Genomic DNA, 6,907 nt, shown 5'->3' with positions numbered 1-6,907 from the left:
GGTGCCAGGCCACCAGCCAAGGCGGGTGCCAGCAGGGGCCCCCAATCGCCTCACCCACCGGTTGCCCCACAGATCAGCTCTGATTGCTGGCCAGGCCTAGGGACCCTACCCTATATATAAGGAACAATCTCTCAGATTTAAAAATTAAAACCTGGCAAGGCTACTCTAACACTGAAAAAACAGGATGATGCAGCGATAACATACATGGACTCTGGCTTGCCCATTTTGTGGTCAGCCCTGATTCTGACACTTATAACTGTGTGACAAAGCCAATTACTTAACTTCTCTCTGCTTCAGTTTTTCCATTCCATAGGATGGGGAAAATGGTACTACTGCCTCAGAAGGATCATGTTATGTACTACTTTTTATAATCAGGGCAAAAAAATGTAGCTGCCCTTTTTTTTGCCCAACAGCAAGATGCCTTTCACCTGTATGAAAAGTAGGTCACTGGTACATGCAGCGTTCCAGATTCTGAGAGGGCAGTTGGACATACACCGAGGGCGCAGGCCAGGTTGAGGGACCCCTCCCTTGTGCACGAATTTTGTGCACTGGGCTTCTAGTGTAATAAAATTATAAAATTTTATAATGAATAGAAATTCATTCCATAAATATGTGCTAAAGGAGAAAGATGGAATGCTAACTTATGATAGTACTTTTTAAAAAACACATTGTATGCCGAAACTGGTTTGGCTCAGTGGATAGAGCGTCGGCCTGCAGACTGAAAGGTCCCGGGTTCGATTCCGGTCAAGGGCATGTACCTGGGTTGCAAACATATCCCCAGTAGGAGATGTGCAGGAGGCAGCTGATCGATGTTTCTCTCTCATCGATGTTTCTAACTCTCTATCTCTCTCCCTTCCTCTCTTTAAAAAAATCAATAAAATATATTTTAAAAAAATAAAAAAATAAAATAAAAAACACATTGTAGTCAAGTACGGCATAGGGAATACAGTCAATAATCCTATGTAATAAAAAGGTAATATGCAAATTGACTGTCACACCCTCACAAGATGGCCGCCCCATGTGGTCACAAGATGGCAGTGCTCATGTTGTCACAAGATGGCCACCACAAGATGGCTGGCAGGGGAGGGCAGTGGGGGTGATTGGGCTGGCAGGGTAGGACAGTTGGGGGCAATTGAGCCGGCAGGGAGTGGTTGGGGGGTGATCAGGCTGGCAGGCAGAAGCAGTTAGGGGCAATCAGGCAGGCAAGCAGTTGGGAGCCAGCAGTCCCAGTTGTAGACCTAAACCAGGAGTTGGACATCCCTCGAGGGGTCCCAGATTGGAGAGGGTGCAGGCTGGGCTGAGTGACACCTCCCCATGTACGAATTTAGTGCACCGGGCCTCTAGTATTGTATAACTATGTATGGTGCCAGGTGGGAATTAGACTTATCAGGAGGATCACTTTGTATAAATGTCTAACCACTATGCAATATATTTGAAACTAATATAATATTTAATGTTAATTGTAATTGAAAAAATTTTTTAAATAATTTGTAAAAAATATATATTTACATGAAAAACAATTTAAAAGCACATTGATATTAAAAAAAGAACTCATTGGGTTCCACTGATAAGTTTTGTACTTTAAAGGGTTGAACCTGTTTAATTTAAAGGAGGGAGGCAAGACAGTGTGTTTCCTTTTTAGATTGCACTGGCCAAAATATATGATTGTATTCACCATACCCATGATAATGGCTTACTGAAACCTTTGAGTAAATCTTGGAATCAAAATTGTAACCCCTACAACCATCATATTGAACCCACAGCTATGCAATGAGAACACTCAAAGTTAAGATTAAGGCCTTTCTGCTATGAATTATTTTAGTTGCAATAGTGAAACAAGTAGCATCTATAATGAAGTTTTTGGAAACAGTATTTTAATATTTAATCTTTTCTGTGGCAGAATTTAGTTTTCATCTCCATGTGTAAAGAACAAAACCTTTTTGTTTTCTTTAGAAAGGCACATTTTTAAACGTCATTGAGTCTGCATGTGGGAATGGAGCAGGAGAGGCACGGCTTTCAGTTTCCATCACACTGGCAACTGAACCTGAAAATTTAGGCATTCACATGGGTCAGGACAGAGGGTGACTCAGGCTCTAATTTTCATGAGTAGAATCTCTTCTTAGTACATATTAGAAATTTAAAATAGAAATTAGAAATCATTATACAATGGGCCTGCTTCTTATTTAGTATTTCCAATTGTTTTTTATTATTCATTGGAGATCAATAGATTTAGATTTTTATCCAAATTAATAATGCATTTAGCCCGGCCAGTGTGGCTCAGTGGTTGAGCATCAACCTATGAACCAGGAGGTCATGGTTATATTCCCAATCAGGGCACATGCTTGGGTTGCAGGCTCGATCCCCAGTGTGGGGTGTGAAGGAGCAGTATAATCAATGATTCTCTCTCATCCTTGATATTTCTGTCTCTCTCTCCCTCTCCCTTCCTCTCTGAAATCAATAAAAAAATATTTTTTAAAAATAGTGTATTTATCATGGTGTAAATATAGAAAATAACATGTGTTGCACATTTCTCTTCAAGTGTGCAGTATGATTTAAGAACTTTCAATGTGCCAGCACTTGTAATGCTTATTTTCATGTTCATTTTGCACTGAATACATTGCCTTAATGTTCTAATGAGCATTTCCATCATATTTGCTAACACACTTTCACACTTATGTGGTGGAAACTACAGTCAAACATTATTCAGCAAAATTAAAAGGTTCTTCATTTGGATATATTTTTCTAATAAATAGTGCAGCAGGGACCTCAGAAATCACTGGTTAGCTATTCTGAGGACAGAAGATAAAGTCTGAAGCAGAGAGACAATCTCATCATATGCTAATTTCATTTTTAATATTGTACCTGGAAACTTTTCTGATCTACTTTCTGTTTTGACTACCTATATCCATTTATATTATTTAAATTGGCCCAGTGACTATAAGAATTCATCTCTGAAATATAGGTAGAAGATAGGCTTATGCCAATGTAGACCATCTGTATTATTTGAGAACCTGTAGACAGGCTGCTCTATTTTTTATTAAAAAAGAATTATTTTACATCCTTAAATTTTATGAGTAGTTCACACTAATCCAAATCTTTCAACTTCTCTTAAAATGTTCATTATTCTTGGATAACTAGCTTGAATAACAAGAATATAATATTATTTCATGATTAATACTACTCCACTTCAAATTTTCCCTCAGTGTACCTCTAGTTATTCTAGAAACAATGATCATACCTAGACAGTTAGAGCAATCCAGAATTTTATGGTCACACTAGAGGCCCAGTGCACGAATTTGTGCACAGGTGGGGTCCCTGCAGGAATCGGGCTGAAACTGGCAGTCTAATGCTGCCTGCCACTTCTGCCTGCTGCTCCCCCTCATTCCAGCCCCGCTGCACCTGCAGCCGGCTCATGTCCAGTTAGTCCCGATTGGGAGAGGCTGGCGCTGCCACAGCGGCACTCACCAGCCATGAGCCCTGCATCTGGGGCCCATCCTGAAGGGGGTGGGGGGACCAGGATGCGATCGGCCCTCTGGGCAAGTGGTGGGACACCCTTGCCGGCCTGCGTTCCAGATCCATCCAGCTGATGTTCACGCAGGTTGTCAGGAGTCACCTGGTGGCCGCTTTTATATTGTTTCTTCCTTGTGGAGCATCTAGGGAGGGGAAGCTGATCTGCTAGTGCCTGGCCCATTCTCCAGAGATTGGACCTGGAGGACTACTGAGGGAGTGAGTGGCTGCCTGCTGGGCTGGTGGGCCTCTGGGACGGGTTGGTCAGCTGAGCAGTGCTCCTGCTGTGGGAGTGCACTGACCACCAGGGGGCAGTTCCTGCATTGAGCATCTGCCCCCTGGTGGTCAGTGCGCATCAAAGCAACAGGTCATTCTGGTTGTTCTGCAGTAATGGTAGCTTAGGCTTTTATTATATAGATAACCTACCACTTTATAACTTAAAAACCATATTTTAACATATTTTAAGGATAAAAACTTTAAAAATAAGGAATGTTACATCTCTGTTAACAACTTGAAAATAATCCAGTTCTTTTACTCTTTGTGCTTTTTAATTTTTTATTTTATTTTATTTTATTATTTTATTATTTTTTCTTTTTTTCTTTCAAGGCTCAGGCAGTTTAATGAGTTTTACTCATTGGATAAAAGTGTCAACTTCGTGACTGAGAAAACAGCACAGCGCCAGTCCTCAGTCCGCCCTGGGTGGGGTGGGGGGGGTGGGGGGGCTCCGGTGGCCAGGTCGTGTGGCGCTCACTCCTTGAACTTCCACTCGTGGCGGCACATGGGGCAGTGCTGCTGCACCTGCTGCGCGTTCAGCCACTTGAGGATGCAGTGCATGTGGAAGCAGTGGGAGCACTGGCCCCACAGCAGCGGACAGTCGTCGCTGGGCACCTTACAGTCCGGGCAGCAGCCGTTGAAGGCCATCCGGCTGATGCCGCAGTTCTCGTCGTTGGCCACCCGGAGCCAAGTGGCCACGCCGTTCCAGCACTTAATCTTCACCCTCATGGCGGCGGGGCCTGCAGGCGAGGACGAGACCGCTGCAGCTGAGGCTGTGGGGCGGGGGCGCCGGGGCCAGGGGCGCCGAGGGACCCAGGTGCCGCAGAGCTCGGCGCGCACTCGGACCCCTGCAGCGGCCGTCGGAGGCCAAACGAACCTAATTTTTTATTTTTTATTTTTGTCTTCATATTTCAAGTTCTCACTGGAAAAACCTTCACCAACAGTTTGGAATATCTCCAGAAGGACATATTATATTAGTAAAATTGGGTAGTTCTCTCTCTTTGTGAATTGTAAGGGAGGACAATAGAAAGTGGTATCATTTTGTGACCTTGCAAACACTGTTTTACTAGCTGCTACTGTGGGAATTTTCTGACCTACTTTCTCCAAGACCTGTGACCATAGAGCTAGGTAGACGCCTTGTTCTGCTCACTTGCTTCTATCATGAAATGAAAGAGTTCACATTCCTTCTGGGGATGAAAGTTATGACCCTTCTGTCCTGGGATCCCACCCCTATTATACACAACGTGATTTATCCTTTGTACTCTGGTGGAAAAATGTGGTCATGTCATACAATGAAGTTGTAATTCTTTGAAAATTGAAGGGAAACTGTGTAGCCAGATTATAGAAAATCCTCCTCTCACCCCAAGCAGTTTAACTTCAATAGTTTAATTTATTAACTATCTGTGGTGTTAATAAATTGTAGTTAGCCAGGTTAACACTGATATGTGTGGTGCAGATTTAGTCCTGTTAATGTTTGTTTTAACGTGCTCTCTGCACCAGCATTTACACATTCCACTTGTGATGGGAATGTGAATAGTTCTGTAAAAAACAAATGCAGGTTGACTATTTAGTAACTGCTATGTTGAGTGCTGGACAATGAACTTCAGTATTTGCTTGTTATCCCAATTTCTGGAGAAACAATAAGCTTAATTGTTTTAGGAACAGTATTTAGGTGTATGGTATTTATACTCCTGCAACTGTGAAGTTTGGGTAGACAATTGAATTGGCTAGCCCATATTATTCAGTAAATTTGTCTAGGATAAGTTTATTTTGATTAGTGGGCTAAAGCCATTTTATCTTTATGCCCTTGTTGTTTCTGGCATAAATTCTAGGTCAAGGTAACTCTGAAACTGCTAAATGAGTATTTTTCAGTGCAGTCTTGTAAGTTGGGGACAGTGCTCTTAAATCTTCTTGCCTGAGTTGCCATCCATTGAATTACTGAACTGAGATAGGATCAAAGTCATTTTTTATACCTAAAAAAACTTAAGCTTTTATTAAAAAAAACCACACCAAGACTCAGAGAGTATCTTCAGTCACTGAAAAGGAAGGTCGTTATGTATTTTTTATTCTTATAAATTATTAGCTGAAGCATTTGAAACAATTCTAGAAAAGAATTTCACATTTCTTACATGAGAAATTATAGTTCTTGCTAAAACATTCTCATGATTTGTGTTTTTAATTAATTATTATAGCTAATTCACCTACTACCTTTGAACAGTAGGTTAAAATTCTTAACCCTGTTTTATAGATTGGGGAATGGAGTCACTGTGAGGTTAAGTGGAGTCACAAGCATCCCACAGTAAGTCACTAGCACAGGGAGGATTAGTCTGATAGTCATGTGCTGTGTTTAGCCCAAATTGTCTTTGATTTTACTTGTAATGAATCACACTGTTGGCAGCCACAGTTCATGTTTGTAAAGAAAGCACTGACATTTGACCATCTTTCTTTTTTGTTCTCAATGATCCTTGTGAGCCATTGAAGATAGAGTATTGTGATTGTTGAAAGACTTAAAGCTTCTCTTAATCCTTCGTTAAATGTGCATATATTATGGTTGTGACCACGTTTCGTTTTTATGTTAAAGTTAAAGATCTTTTCTGGAAACAGCCTAAGTGCCCATCAGTAGATGAATGGATTAGAAAACTGTGGTACATCTACACGATGGAATACTATGCTGCTGTTAAAAAGAAGGAACTCCTACCATTTGCAACATCATGGATGGAACTGGAGAGCATTATGCTAAGTGAAACAAGCCAGTCAATGAAGGAAAAATACCACATGATCTCACTCATTCATGGATAATAAAGACTATTACAAACTTTTGAACAATAATAGATACAGAGGCAGAGCTGCCTCAAACTGATTGCCAAACTGCAGTGGGAAGGCCAGAGAGAGTTGGGGGGCAGGAGGGAGGGGAGTAAGAGATCAACCGAAGGACTTGTATGCATGCATATAAGCATAACTAATGGACATAAGACACTGGGGGGTAAGGGAGGGTAGGGGTGTGTCAAGGGCGGGGGGGAAAAAAAAGGACACTTATGTAATACCCTTTGTAATACTTTAAGCGAAAAATAAAAAAATATTAAAAAAAAAAATAAAGTTAAAGATCTTTGACAAGTGTGGAAATTAA

General features: G+C 41.3%; 1 pseudogene; it reads right to left on the bottom strand.

Annotated features, from left to right (window-relative positions):
- Window positions 1–4,225: 4,225 nt before the first annotated feature.
- Window positions 4,226–4,539, bottom strand: LOC102425556 (annotated as a pseudogene).
- Window positions 4,540–6,907: the final 2,368 nt, after the last annotated feature.

This window comes from Myotis lucifugus, unplaced genomic scaffold (assembly GCF_000147115.1).
Source record: "Myotis lucifugus unplaced genomic scaffold, Myoluc2.0 scaffold_81, whole genome shotgun sequence".
In the NCBI taxonomy this organism is placed as follows: domain Eukaryota; kingdom Metazoa; phylum Chordata; class Mammalia; order Chiroptera; family Vespertilionidae; genus Myotis; species Myotis lucifugus.
This window is presented reverse-complemented; position numbering and strand designations above follow the sequence as displayed.